Source organism: Euwallacea fornicatus, unplaced genomic scaffold (assembly GCF_040115645.1).
Source record: "Euwallacea fornicatus isolate EFF26 unplaced genomic scaffold, ASM4011564v1 scaffold_90, whole genome shotgun sequence".
Classification (NCBI taxonomy): Eukaryota; Metazoa; Arthropoda; class Insecta; order Coleoptera; family Curculionidae; genus Euwallacea; species Euwallacea fornicatus.
The window spans coordinates 313,375-329,835 of NW_027096058.1; positions in this window are offsets into that span (position 1 = coordinate 313,375).

Sequence of the window (16,461 nt, forward strand, 5' to 3'; positions counted from 1 at the left end):
TCAAGCTTTGAACCTCCGTAACTTCGGCAAATGAGCTCCAAATACCTTCAAAATTTTACCACAGAATCACCTCGACGAGCTCTTTAACATGATAAATAAGGCTTCATTATATCTTGGTGAGTTCTAGAAAACGAGTAATTTATGTGCACAAACACACATCTTTTGTGACTTTTCAAGATTTGAACCTCCGTAACTTCGGCAAATGAGCTCCAAATACCTTCAAAATTTTACCACAGAATCACCTCGACGAGCTCTTTAACATGATAAATAAGGCTTCATTGTATCTTGGTGAGTTTGTTAGAAAACTAGTAATTTATGTGCTCAAACACACATCTTTCGTGACTTTTCAAGATTTGAACCTCCGTAACTTCGGCAAATGTGCTTCAAATTGCTTAAAAAATTGATCATAGAATCATCTCGTTCAGCTCTTCATCATGACTCATAAGGCTTCATTATATCTCGGTGAGTTTTCTAGAAAACGAGTAATTTATGTGCTCAAACATACATCTTTCGTGACTTTTCAAGTTTTGAACCTCCGTAACTTCGGCAAATGTGCTCCAAATACCTTCAAAATTTGACCACAGGATCATCTCAACGAGCTCTTTAACACGACTAAGAAGGCTTCATTATATGTTGGTGAGTTTTCTAGAAAACTAGTAATTTATGTGCTCAACCAAACATCATTCGTGACTTTTCAAGATTTGAACCTCCGTAACTTCAGCAAATGAGCTCCAAATACCTTCAACATTTTACCACAGAATCACCTCGACGAGCTATTTAACATGACTAAGAAGGCTTCATAATATCTCGGTGAGTTTTCTAGAAAACGAGTAATTTATGGGCTCAAGCACTCATCTTTCGTGACTTTTCAAGTTTTGAACCTCCGTAACTTCGGCAAGTATGCTCCAAATACCTTCAAAATTTGGCCACAGAATCATCTCAACGAGCTCTTTAACACGACTAAGAAGGCTTCATTATATCTTGGTGAGTTTTCTAGAAAACTAGTAATTTATGTGCTCAAACACACATCTTTCGTGACTTTTCAAGATTTGAACCTCCGTAACTTCAGCAAATGAGCTCCAAATACCTTCAAAATTTTACCACAGAATCACCTCGACGAGCTATTTAACATGACTAAGAAGGCTTCATAATATCTCGGTGAGCTTTCTAGAAAACGAGTAATTTATGGGCTCAAGCACACATCTTTCGTGACTTTTCAAGTTTTGAACCTCCGTAACATTGGCAAATGAGCTCCAAATACCTTCAAAATTTTACCACAGAATCACCTCGACGAGCTCTTTAACGTGACAAATAAGGCTTCATTATATCTTGGTGAGTTCTAGAAAACGAGTAATTTATGTGCACAAACACACATCTTTCGTGACTTTTCAAGATTTGAACCTCCGTAACTTCGGCAAATGAGTTCCAAATACCTTCAAAATTTTACCACAGAATCACCTCGACGAGCTATTTAACATGACTAACAAGGCTTCATAATATCTCGGTGAGTTTTCTAGAAAACGAGTAATTTATGGGCTCAAGCACACATCTTTCGTGACTTTTCAAGTTTTGAACCTCCGTAACATTGGCAAATGAGCTCCAAATACCTTCAAAATTTTACCACAGAATCACCTCGACGAGCTATTTAACATGACTAAGAAGGCTTCATAATATCTCGGTGAGCTTTCTAGAAAACGAGTAATTTATGGGCTCAAGCACACATCTTTCGTGACTTTTCAAGTTTTGAACCTCCGTAACATTGGCAAATGAGCTCCAAATACCTTCAAAATTTTACCACAGAATCACCTCGACGAGCTCTTTAACGTGACAAATAAGGCTTCATTATATCTTGGTGAGTTCTAGAAAACGAGTAATTTATGTGCACAAACACACATCTTTCGTGACTTTTCAAGATTTGAACCTCCGTAACTTCGGCAAATGAGTTCCAAATACCTTCAAAATTTTACCACAGAATCACCTCGACGAGCTATTTAACATGACTAACAAGGCTTCATAATATCTCGGTGAGTTTTCTAGAAAACGAGTAATTTATGGGCTCAAGCACACATCTTTCGTGACTTTTCAAGCTTTGAACCTCCGTAACTTCAGCAAATGAGCTCCAACTACCTTCAAAATTTGACCACAGAATCATCTCAACGAGCTCTTTAACACGACTAAGAAGGCTTCATAATATCTCGGTGAGTTTTCTAGAAAACGAGTAATTTATGTGCTCAAACACACATCATTCGTGACTTTTCAAGCTTTGAACCTCCGTAACTTCGGCAAATGAGCTCCAAATACCTTCAAAATTTTACCACAGAATCACCTCGACGAGCTCTTTAACGTGACAAATGAGGCTTCATTATATCTTGGTGAGTTTTCTGGAAAACTAGTAATTTATGGGCTCAAGCACACATCTTTCGTGACTTTTCAAGCTTTGAACCTCCGTAACATCGGCAAATGTGCTTCAAATTGCTTATAAATTTGATCATAGAGTCATTTCGTTTAGCTCTTCATCATGACTCATAACGGTTCACTATATCTCGGTGAGTTTTCTAGAAAACGAGTAATTTATGGGCTCAAGCACACATCTTTCGTGACTTTTCAAGTTTTGAACCTCCGTAACTTCGGCAAATGAGCTCCAACTACCTTCAAAATTTTACCACAGAATCACCTCGACGAGCTCTTTAACGTGACAAATAAGGCTTCATTATATCTTGGTGAGTTTTTTAGAAAACGAGTAATTTATGTGCTCAAACATACATCTTTCGTGACTTTTCAAGTTTTGAACCTCCGTAACTTCGGCAAATGTGCTCCAAATACCTTCAAAATTTAACCACAGAATCATCTCAACGAGCTCTTTAACACGACTAAGAAGGCTTCATTATATCTTGGTGAGTTTTCTAGAAAAATAGTAATTAATGTGCTCAAACACACATCTTTCGTGACTTTTCAAGATTTGAACCTCCGTAACTTCAGCAAATGAGCTCCAAATACCTTCAAAATTTTACCACAGAATCACCTCGACGAGCTATTTAACATGACTAAGAAGGCTTCATAATATCTCGGTGAGCTTTCTAGAAAACGAGTAATTTATGGGCTGAAACACACATTTTTCGTGACTTTTCAAGTTTTGAACCTCCGTAACTTCGGCAAATGAGCTCCAAATACCTTCAAAATTTTACCACAGAATCACCTCGACGAGCTCTTTAACGTGACAAATGAGGCTTCATTATATCTTGGTGAGTTTTCTGGAAAACTAGTAATTTATGGGCTCAAGCACACATCTTTCGTGACTTTTCAAGCTTTGAACCTCCGTAACATCGGCAAATGTGCTTCAAATTGCTTATAAATTTGATCATAGAGTCATTTCGTTTAGCTCTTCATCATGACTCATAACGCTTCACTATATCTCGGTGAGTTTTCTAGAAAACGAGTAATTTATGTGCTCAAACATACATCTTTCGTGACTTTTCAAGTTTTGAACCTCCGTAACTTCGGCAAGTGTGCTCCAAATACCTTCAAAATTTGGCCACAGAATCATCTCAACGAGCTCTTTAACACGACTAAGAAGGCTTCATTATATCTTGGTGAGTTTTCTAGAAAACTAGTAATTTATGTGCTCAAACACACATCTTTCGTGACTTTTCAAGATTTGAACCTCCGTAACTTCAGCAAATGAGCTCCAAATACCTTCAAAATTTTACCACAGAATCACCTCGACGAGCTATTTAACATGACTAAGAAGGCTTCATAATATCTCGGTGAGTTTTCTAGAAAACGAGTAATTTATGGGCTCAAGCACTCATCTTTCGTGACTTTTCAAGCTTTGAACCTCCGTAACTTCAGCAAATGAGCTCCAACTACCTTCAAAATTTGACCACAGAATCATCTCAACGAGCTCTTTAACATGACTCATAACGCTTCACTATATCTCGGTGAGTTTTCTAGAAAACGAGTAATTTATGTGCTCAAACATACATCTTTCGTGACTTTTCAAGTTTTGAACCTCCGTAACTTCGGCAAGTGTGCTCCAAATACCTTCAAAATTTGGCCACAGAATCATCTCAACGAGCTCTTTAACACGACTAAGAAGGCTTCATTATATCTTGGTGAGTTTTCTAGAAAACTAGTAATTTATGTGCTCAAACACACATCTTTCGTGACTTTTCAAGATTTGAACCTCCGTAACTTCAGCAAATGAGCTCCAAATACCTTCAAAATTTTACCACAGAATCACCTCGACGAGCTATTTAACATGACTAAGAAGGCTTCATAATATCTCGGTGAGTTTTCTAGAAAACGAGTAATTTATGGGCTCAAGCACTCATCTTTCGTGACTTTTCAAGCTTTGAACCTCCGTAACTTCAGCAAATGAGCTCCAACTACCTTCAAAATTTGACCACAGAATCATCTCAACGAGCTCTTTAACATGACAAATAAGGCTTCATTGTATCTTGGTGAGTTTTTTAGAAAACTAGTAATTTATGTGCTCAAACACACATCTTTCGTGACTTTTCAAGTTTTGAACCTCCGTAACTTCGGCAAATGAGCTCCAACTACCTTCAAAATTTTACCACAGAATCACCTCGACGAGCTCTTTAACGTGACAAATAAGGCTTCATTATATCTTGGTGAGTTCTAGAAAACGAGTAATTTATGTGCACAAACACACATCTTTCGTGACTTTTCAAGATTTGAACCTCCGTAACTTCGGCAAATGAGTTCCAAATACCTTCAAAATTTTACCACAGAATCACCTCGACGAGCTATTTAACATGACTAACAAGGCTTCATAATATCTCGGTGAGTTTTCTAGAAAACGAGTAATTTATGGGCTCAAGCACACATCTTTCGTGACTTTTCAAGCTTTGAACCTCCGTAACTTCAGCAAATGAGCTCCAACTACCTTCAAAATTTGACCACAGAATCATCTCAACGAGCTCTTTAACACGACTAAGAAGGCTTCATAATATCTCGGTGAGTTTTCTAGAAAACGAGTAATTTATGTGCTCAAACACACATCATTCGTGACTTTTCAAGCTTTGAACCTCCGTAACTTCGGCAAATGAGCTCCAAATACCTTCAAAATTTTACCACAGAATCACCTCGACGAGCTCTTTAACGTGACAAATGAGGCTTCATTATATCTTGGTGAGTTTTCTGGAAAACTAGTAATTTATGGGCTCAAGCACACATCTTTCGTGACTTTTCAAGCTTTGAACCTCCGTAACATCGGCAAATGTGCTTCAAATTGCTTATAAATTTGATCATAGAGTCATTTCGTTTAGCTCTTCATCATGACTCATAACGGTTCACTATATCTCGGTGAGTTTTCTAGAAAACGAGTAATTTATGGGCTCAAGCACACATCTTTCGTGACTTTTCAAGTTTTGAACCTCCGTAACTTCGGCAAATGAGCTCCAACTACCTTCAAAATTTTACCACAGAATCACCTCGACGAGCTCTTTAACGTGACAAATAAGGCTTCATTATATCTTGGTGAGTTTTTTAGAAAACGAGTAATTTATGTGCTCAAACATACATCTTTCGTGACTTTTCAAGTTTTGAACCTCCGTAACTTCGGCAAATGTGCTCCAAATACCTTCAAAATTTGACCACAGAATCATCTCAACGAGCTCTTTAACACGACTAAGAAGGCTTCATTATATCTTGGTGAGTTTTCTAGAAAAATAGTAATTAATGTGCTCAAACACACATCTTTCGTGACTTTTCAAGATTTGAACCTCCGTAACTTCAGCAAATGAGCTCCAAATACCTTCAAAATTTTACCACAGAATCACCTCGACGAGCTATTTAACATGACTAAGAAGGCTTCATAATATCTCGGTGAGCTTTCTAGAAAACGAGTAATTTATGGGCTGAAACACACATTTTTCGTGACTTTTCAAGTTTTGAACCTCCGTAACATTGGCAAATGAGCTCCAAATACCTTCAAAATTTTACCACAGAATCACCTCGACGAGCTATTTAACATGACTAACAAGGCTTCATAATATCTCGGTGAGTTTTCTAGAAAACGAGTAATTTATGGGCTCAAGCACACATCTTTCGTGACTTTTCAAGCTTTGAACCTCCGTAACTTCAGCAAATGAGCTCCAACTACCTTCAAAATTTGACCACAGAATCATCTCAACGAGCTCTTTAACACGACTAAGAAGGCTTCATAATATCTCGGTGAGTTTTCTAGAAAACGAGTAATTTATGTGCTCAAACACACATCATTCGTGACTTTTCAAGCTTTGAACCTCCGTAACTTCGGCAAATGAGCTCCAAATACCTTCAAAATTTTACCACAGAATCACCTCGACGAGCTCTTTAACGTGACAAATGAGGCTTCATTATATCTTGGTGAGTTTTCTAGAAAACTAGTAATTTATGGGCTCAAGCACACATCTTTCGTGACTTTTCAAGCTTTGAACCTCCGTAACATCGGCAAATGTGCTTCAAATTGCTTATAAATTTGATCATAGAGTCATTTCGTTTAGCTCTTCATCATGACTCATAACGGTTCACTATATCTCGGTGAGTTTTCTAGAAAACGAGTAATTTATGTGCTCAAACATACATCTTTCGTGACTTTTCAAGTTTTGAACCTCCGTAACTTCGGCAAGTGTGCTCCAAATACCTTCAAAATTTGGCCACAGAATCATCTCAACGAGCTCTTTAACACGACTAAGAAGGCTTCATTATATCTTGGTGAGTTTTCTAGAAAACGAGTAATTTATGGGCTCAAGCACTCATCTTTCGTGACTTTTCAAGCTTTGAACCTCCGTAACTTCAGCAAATGAGCTCCAACTACCTTCAAAATTTGACCACAGAATCATCTCAACGAGCTCTTTAACATGACAAATAAGGCTTCATTGTATCTTGGTGAGTTTTTTAGAAAACTAGTAATTTATGTGCTCAAACACACATCTTTCGTGACTTTTCAAGTTTTGAACCTCCGTAACTTCGGCAAATGAGCTCCAACTACCTTCAAAATTTTACCACAGAATCACCTCGACGAGCTCTTTAACGTGACAAATAAGGCTTCATTATATCTTGGTGAGTTTTTTAGAAAACGAGTAATTTATGTGCTCAAACATACATCTTTCGTGACTTTTCAAGTTTTGAACCTCCGTAACTTCGGCAAATGTGCTCCAAATACCTTCAAAATTTGACCACAGAATCATCTCAACGAGCTCTTTAACACGACTAAGAAGGCTTCATTATATCTTGGTGAGTTTTCTAGAAAAATAGTAATTAATGTGCTCAAACACACATCTTTCGTGACTTTTCAAGATTTGAACCTCCGTAACTTCAGCAAATGAGCTCCAAATACCTTCAAAATTTTACCACAGAATCACCTCGACGAGCTATTTAACATGACTAAGAAGGCTTCATAATATCTCGGTGAGCTTTCTAGAAAACGAGTAATTTATGGGCTGAAACACACATTTTTCGTGACTTTTCAAGTTTTGAACCTCCGTAACATTGGCAAATGAGCTCCAAATACCTTCAAAATTTTACCACAGAATCTCCTCGACGAGCTCTTTAACATGACAAATAAGGCTTCATTATATCTTGGTGAGTTTTTTAGAAAACTAGTAATTTATGTGCTCAAACACACATCTTTCGTGACTTTTCAAGATTTGAACCTCCGTAACTTCGGCAAATGAGCTGAAACTACCTTCAAAATTTGACCTCAGAGTCACCTCGACGAGCTCTTTAACATGACTAAGAAGGCTTCATAATATCTCGGTGAGCTTTCTAGAAAACGAGTAATTTATGGGCTCAAGCACACATCTTTCGTGACTTTTCAAGATTTGAACCTCCGTAACTTCGGCAAATGAGCTCCAACTACCTTCAAAATTTGATCACAGAATCATCTCAACGAGCTCTTTAACACGACTAAGAAGGCATCATTATATCTTGGTGAGTTTTCTAGAAAACGAGTAATTTATGTGCTCAAGCACACATCTTTCGTGACTTTTCAAGCTTTGAACCTCCGTAACATCGGCAAATGTGCTTCAAATTGCTTATAAATTTGATCATAGAGTCATCTCGTTTAGCTCTTCATCATGACTCATAACGCTTCATTATATCTCGGTGAGTTTTCTAGAAAACGAGTAATTAATGTGCTCAAACACACATCTTTCGTGACTTTTCAAGATTTGAACCTCCGTAACTTCAGCAAATGAGCTCCAAATACCTTCAAAATTTTACCACAGAATCACCTCGACGAGCTATTTAACATGACTAAGAAGGCTTCATAATATCTCGGTGAGCTTTCTAGAAAACGAGTAATTTATGGGCTGAAACACACATTTTTCGTGACTTTTCAAGTTTTGAACCTCCGTAACATTGGCAAATGAGCTCCAAATACCTTCAAAATTTTACCACAGAATCACCTCGACGAGCTCTTTAACATGACAAATAAGGCTTCATTATATCTTGGTGAGTTTTTTAGAAAACTAGTAATTTATGTGCTCAAACACACATCTTTCGTGACTTTTCAAGATTTGAACCTCCGTAACTTCGGCAAATGAGCTGAAACTACCTTCAAAATTTGACCTCAGAGTCACCTCGACGAGCTCTTTAACATGACTAAGAAGGCTTCATAATATCTCGGTGAGCTTTCTAGAAAACGAGTAATTTATGGGCTCAAGCACACATCTTTCGTGACTTTTCAAGATTTGAACCTCCGTAACTTCGGCAAATGAGCTCCAACTACCTTCAAAATTTGATCACAGAATCATCTCAACGAGCTCTTTAACATGACTAAGAAGGCTTCATAATATCTCGGTGAGCTTTCTAGAAAACGAGTAATTTATGGGCTCAAGCACACATCTTTCGTGACTTTTCAAGTTTTGAACCTCCGTAACTTCGGCAAATGTGCTCCAAATACCTTCAAAATTTGACCACAGAATCATCTCAACGAGCTCTTTAACACGACTAAGAAGGCTTCATTATATCTTGGTGAGTTTTCTAGAAAAATAGTAATTAATGTGCTCAAACACACATCTTTCGTGACTTTTCAAGATTTGAACCTCCGTAACTTCAGCAAATGAGCTCCAAATACCTTCAAAATTTTACCACAGAATCACCTCGACGAGCTATTTAACATGACTAAGAAGGCTTCATAATATCTCGGTGAGCTTTCTAGAAAACGAGTAATTTATGGGCTGAAACACACATTTTTCGTGACTTTTCAAGTTTTGAACCTCCGTAACTTCGGCAAATGAGCTCCAAATACCTTCAAAATTTTACCACAGAATCACCTCGACGAGCTCTTTAACGTGACAAATGAGGCTTCATTATATCTTGGTGAGTTTTCTGGAAAACTAGTAATTTATGGGCTCAAGCACACATCTTTCGTGACTTTTCAAGCTTTGAACCTCCGTAACATCGGCAAATGTGCTTCAAATTGCTTATAAATTTGATCATAGAGTCATTTCGTTTAGCTCTTCATCATGACTCATAACGCTTCACTATATCTCGGTGAGTTTTCTAGAAAACGAGTAATTTATGTGCTCAAACATACATCTTTCGTGACTTTTCAAGTTTTGAACCTCCGTAACTTCGGCAAGTGTGCTCCAAATACCTTCAAAATTTGGCCACAGAATCATCTCAACGAGCTCTTTAACACGACTAAGAAGGCTTCATTATATCTTGGTGAGTTTTCTAGAAAACTAGTAATTTATGTGCTCAAACACACATCTTTCGTGACTTTTCAAGATTTGAACCTCCGTAACTTCAGCAAATGAGCTCCAAATACCTTCAAAATTTTACCACAGAATCACCTCGACGAGCTATTTAACATGACTAAGAAGGCTTCATAATATCTCGGTGAGTTTTCTAGAAAACGAGTAATTTATGGGCTCAAGCACTCATCTTTCGTGACTTTTCAAGCTTTGAACCTCCGTAACTTCAGCAAATGAGCTCCAACTACCTTCAAAATTTGACCACAGAATCATCTCAACGAGCTCTTTAACATGACAAATAAGGCTTCATTGTATCTTGGTGAGTTTTTTAGAAAACTAGTAATTTATGTGCTCAAACACACATCTTTCGTGACTTTTCAAGTTTTGAACCTCCGTAACTTCGGCAAATGAGCTCCAACTACCTTCAAAATTTTACCACAGAATCACCTCGACGAGCTCTTTAACGTGACAAATAAGGCTTCATTATATCTTGGTGAGTTCTAGAAAACGAGTAATTTATGTGCACAAACACACATCTTTCGTGACTTTTCAAGATTTGAACCTCCGTAACTTCGGCAAATGAGTTCCAAATACCTTCAAAATTTTACCACAGAATCACCTCGACGAGCTATTTAACATGACTAACAAGGCTTCATAATATCTCGGTGAGTTTTCTAGAAAACGAGTAATTTATGGGCTCAAGCACACATCTTTCGTGACTTTTCAAGCTTTGAACCTCCGTAACTTCAGCAAATGAGCTCCAACTACCTTCAAAATTTGACCACAGAATCATCTCAACGAGCTCTTTAACACGACTAAGAAGGCTTCATAATATCTCGGTGAGTTTTCTAGAAAACGAGTAATTTATGTGCTCAAACACACATCATTCGTGACTTTTCAAGCTTTGAACCTCCGTAACTTCGGCAAATGAGCTCCAAATACCTTCAAAATTTTACCACAGAATCACCTCGACGAGCTCTTTAACGTGACAAATGAGGCTTCATTATATCTTGGTGAGTTTTCTGGAAAACTAGTAATTTATGGGCTCAAGCACACATCTTTCGTGACTTTTCAAGCTTTGAACCTCCGTAACATCGGCAAATGTGCTTCAAATTGCTTATAAATTTGATCATAGAGTCATTTCGTTTAGCTCTTCATCATGACTCATAACGGTTCACTATATCTCGGTGAGTTTTCTAGAAAACGAGTAATTTATGGGCTCAAGCACACATCTTTCGTGACTTTTCAAGTTTTGAACCTCCGTAACTTCGGCAAATGAGCTCCAACTACCTTCAAAATTTTACCACAGAATCACCTCGACGAGCTCTTTAACGTGACAAATGAGGCTTCATTATATCTTGGTGAGTTTTCTAGAAAACTAGTAATTTATGGGCTCAAGCACACATCTTTCGTGACTTTTCAAGCTTTGAACCTCCGTAACATCGGCAAATGTGCTTCAAATTGCTTATAAATTTGATCATAGAGTCATTTCGTTTAGCTCTTCATCATGACTCATAACGGTTCACTATATCTCGGTGAGTTTTCTAGAAAACGAGTAATTTATGTGCTCAAACATACATCTTTCGTGACTTTTCAAGTTTTGAACCTCCGTAACTTCGGCAAGTGTGCTCCAAATACCTTCAAAATTTGGCCACAGAATCATCTCAACGAGCTCTTTAACACGACTAAGAAGGCTTCATTATATCTTGGTGAGTTTTCTAGAAAACGAGTAATTTATGGGCTCAAGCACTCATCTTTCGTGACTTTTCAAGCTTTGAACCTCCGTAACTTCAGCAAATGAGCTCCAACTACCTTCAAAATTTGACCACAGAATCATCTCAACGAGCTCTTTAACATGACAAATAAGGCTTCATTGTATCTTGGTGAGTTTTTTAGAAAACTAGTAATTTATGTGCTCAAACACACATCTTTCGTGACTTTTCAAGTTTTGAACCTCCGTAACTTCGGCAAATGAGCTCCAACTACCTTCAAAATTTTACCACAGAATCACCTCGACGAGCTCTTTAACATGACAAATAAGGCTTCATTGTATCTTGGTGAGTTTTTTAGAAAACTAGTAATTTATGTGCTCAAACACACATCTTTCGTGACTTTTCAAGTTTTGAACCTCCGTAACTTCGGCAAATGAGCTCCAACTACCTTCAAAATTTGACCACAGAATCATCTCAACGAGCTCTTTAACATGACAAATAAGGCTTCATTGTATCTTGGTGAGTTTTTTAGAAAACGAGTAATTTATGTGCTCAAACATACATCTTTCGTGACTTTTCAAGTTTTGAACCTCCGTAACTTCGGCAAATGTGCTCCACATACCTTCAAAATTTGACCACAGAATCATCTCAACGAGCTCTTTAACACGACTAAGAAGGCTTCATTATATCTTGGTGAGTTTTCTAGAAAAATAGTAATTAATGTGCTCAAACACACATCTTTCGTGACTTTTCAAGATTTGAACCTCCGTAACTTCAGCAAATGAGCTCCAAATACCTTCAAAATTTTACCACAGAATCACCTCGACGAGCTATTTAACATGACTAAGAAGGCTTCATAATATCTCGGTGAGCTTTCTAGAAAACGAGTAATTTATGGGCTGAAACACACATTTTTCGTGACTTTTCAAGTTTTGAACCTCCGTAACATTGGCAAATGAGCTCCAAATACCTTCAAAATTTTACCACAGAATCTCCTCGACGAGCTCTTTAACGTGACAAATAAGGCTTCATTATATCTTGGTGAGTTTTTTAGAAAACTAGTAATTTATGTGCTCAAACACACATCTTTCGTGACTTTTCAAGATTTGAACCTCCGTAACTTCGGCAAATGAGCTGAAACTACCTTCAAAATTTGACCTCAGAGTCACCTCGACGAGCTCTTTAACATGACTAAGAAGGCTTCATAATATCTCGGTGAGCTTTCTAGAAAACGAGTAATTTATGGGCTCAAGCACACATCTTTCGTGACTTTTCAAGATTTGAACCTCCGTAACTTCGGCAAATGAGCTCCAACTACCTTCAAAATTTGATCACAGAATCATCTCAACGAGCTCTTTAACACGACAAATAAGGCTTCATTGTATCTTGGTGAGTTTTTTAGAAAACTAGTAATTTATGTGCTCAAACACACATCTTTCGTGACTTTTCAAGTTTTGAACCTCCGTAACTTCGGCAAATGAGCTCCAACTACCTTCAAAATTTTACCACAGAATCACCTCGACGAGCTCTTTAACGTGACAAATAAGGCTTCATTATATCTTGGTGAGTTCTAGAAAACGAGTAATTTATGTGCACAAACACACATCTTTCGTGACTTTTCAAGATTTGAACCTCCGTAACTTCGGCAAATGAGTTCCAAATACCTTCAAAATTTTACCACAGAATCACCTCGACGAGCTATTTAACATGACTAACAAGGCTTCATAATATCTCGGTGAGTTTTCTAGAAAACGAGTAATTTATGGGCTCAAGCACACATCTTTCGTGACTTTTCAAGCTTTGAACCTCCGTAACATCGGCAAATGTGCTTCAAATTGCTTATAAATTTGATCATAGAGTCATTTCGTTTAGCTCTTCATCATGACTCATAACGCTTCACTATATCTCGGTGAGTTTTCTAGAAAACGAGTAATTTATGTGCTCAAACATACATCTTTCGTGACTTTTCAAGTTTTGAACCTCCGTAACTTCGGCAAGTGTGCTCCAAATACCTTCAAAATTTGGCCACAGAATCATCTCAACGAGCTCTTTAACACGACTAAGAAGGCTTCATTATATCTTGGTGAGTTTTCTAGAAAACTAGTAATTTATGTGCTCAAACACACATCTTTCGTGACTTTTCAAGATTTGAACCTCCGTAACTTCAGCAAATGAGCTCCAAATACCTTCAAAATTTTACCACAGAATCACCTCGACGAGCTATTTAACATGACTAAGAAGGCTTCATAATATCTCGGTGAGTTTTCTAGAAAACGAGTAATTTATGGGCTCAAGCACTCATCTTTCGTGACTTTTCAAGCTTTGAACCTCCGTAACTTCAGCAAATGAGCTCCAACTACCTTCAAAATTTGACCACAGAATCATCTCAACGAGCTCTTTAACATGACAAATAAGGCTTCATTGTATCTTGGTGAGTTTTTTAGAAAACTAGTAATTTATGTGCTCAAACACACATCTTTCGTGACTTTTCAAGTTTTGAACCTCCGTAACTTCGGCAAATGAGCTCCAACTACCTTCAAAATTTTACCACAGAATCACCTCGACGAGCTCTTTAACGTGACAAATAAGGCTTCATTATATCTTGGTGAGTTCTAGAAAACGAGTAATTTATGTGCACAAACACACATCTTTCGTGACTTTTCAAGATTTGAACCTCCGTAACTTCGGCAAATGAGCTCCAAATACCTTCAAAATTTTACCACAGAATCACCTCGACGAGCTATTTAACATGACTAACAAGGCTTCATAATATCTCGGTGAGTTTTCTAGAAAACGAGTAATTTATGGGCTCAAGCACACATCTTTCGTGACTTTTCAAGCTTTGAACCTCCGTAACTTCAGCAAATGAGCTCCAACTACCTTCAAAATTTGACCACAGAATCATCTCAACGAGCTCTTTAACACGACTAAGAAGGCTTCATAATATCTCGGTGAGTTTTCTAGAAAACGAGTAATTTATGTGCTCAAACACACATCATTCGTGACTTTTCAAGCTTTGAACCTCCGTAACTTCGGCAAATGAGCTCCAAATACCTTCAAAATTTTACCACAGAATCACCTCGACGAGCTCTTTAACGTGACAAATGAGGCTTCATTATATCTTGGTGAGTTTTCTAGAAAACTAGTAATTTATTGGCTCAAGCACACATCTTTCGTGACTTTTCAAGCTTTGAACCTCCGTAACATCGGCAAATGTGCTTCAAATTGCTTATAAATTTGATCATAGAGTCATTTCGTTTAGCTCTTCATCATGACTCATAACGGTTCACTATATCTCGGTGAGTTTTCTAGAAAACGAGTAATTTATGTGCTCAAACATACATCTTTCGTGACTTTTCAAGTTTTGAACCTCCGTAACTTCGGCAAGTGTGCTCCAAATACCTTCAAAATTTGGCCACAGAATCATCTCAACGAGCTCTTTAACACGACTAAGAAGGCTTCATTATATCTTGGTGAGTTTTCTAGAAAACGAGTAATTTATGGGCTCAAGCACTCATCTTTCGTGACTTTTCAAGCTTTGAACCTCCGTAACTTCAGCAAATGAGCTCCAACTACCTTCAAAATTTGACCACAGAATCATCTCAACGAGCTCTTTAACATGACAAATAAGGCTTCATTGTATCTTGGTGAGTTTTTTAGAAAACTAGTAATTTATGTGCTCAAACACACATCTTTCGTGACTTTTCAAGTTTTGAACCTCCGTAACTTCGGCAAATGAGCTCCAACTACCTTCAAAATTTTACCACAGAATCACCTCGACGAGCTCTTTAACGTGACAAATAAGGCTTCATTATATCTTGGTGAGTTTTTTAGAAAACGAGTAATTTATGTGCTCAAAAATACATCTTTCGTGACTTTTCAAGTTTTGAACCTCCGTAACTTCGGCAAATGTGCTCCAAATACCTTCAAAATTTGACCACAGAATCATCTCAACGAGCTCTTTAACACGACTAAGAAGGCTTCATTATATCTTGGTGAGTTTTCTAGAAAAATAGTAATTAATGTGCTCAAACACACATCTTTCGTGACTTTTCAAGATTTGAACCTCCGTAACTTCAGCAAATGAGCTCCAAATACCTTCAAAATTTTACCACAGAATCACCTCGACGAGCTATTTAACATGACTAAGAAGGCTTCATAATATCTCGGTGAGCTTTCTAGAAAACGAGTAATTTATGGGCTGAAACACACATTTTTCGTGACTTTTCAAGTTTTGAACCTCCGTAACATTGGCAAATGAGCTCCAAATACCTTCAAAATTTTACCACAGAATCTCCTCGACGAGCTCTTTAACATGTCAAATAAGGCTTCATTATATCTTGGTGAGTTTTTTAGAAAACTAGTAATTTATGTGCTCAAACACACATCTTTCGTGACTTTTCAAGATTTGAACCTCCGTAACTTCGGCAAATGAGCTGAAACTACCTTCAAAATTTGACCTCAGAGTCACCTCGACGAGCTCTTTAACATGACTAAGAAGGCTTCATAATATCTCGGTGAGCTTTCTAGAAAACGAGTAATTTATGGGCTCAAGCACACATCTTTCGTGACTTTTCAAGATTTGAACCTCCGTAACTTCGGCAAATGAGCTCCAACTACCTTCAAAATTTGATCACAGAATCATCTCAACGAGCTCTTTAACACGACTAAGAAGGCATCATTATATCTTGGTGAGTTTTCTAGAAAACGAGTAATTTATGTGCTCAAGCACACATCTTTCGTGACTTTTCAAGCTTTGAACCTCCGTAACATCGGCAAATGAGCTCCAACTACCTTCAAAATTTGATCACAGAATCATCTCAACGAGCTCTTTAACACGACTAAGAAGGCTTCATAATATCTCGGTGAGTTTTCTAGAAAACGAGTAATTTATGGGCTCAAGCACACATCTTTCGTGACTTTTCAAGCTTTGAACCTCCGTAACTTCAGCAAATGAGCTCCAACTACCTTCAAAATTTGACCACAGAATCATCTCAACGAGCTCTTTAACACGACTAAGAAGGCTTCATAATATCTCGGTG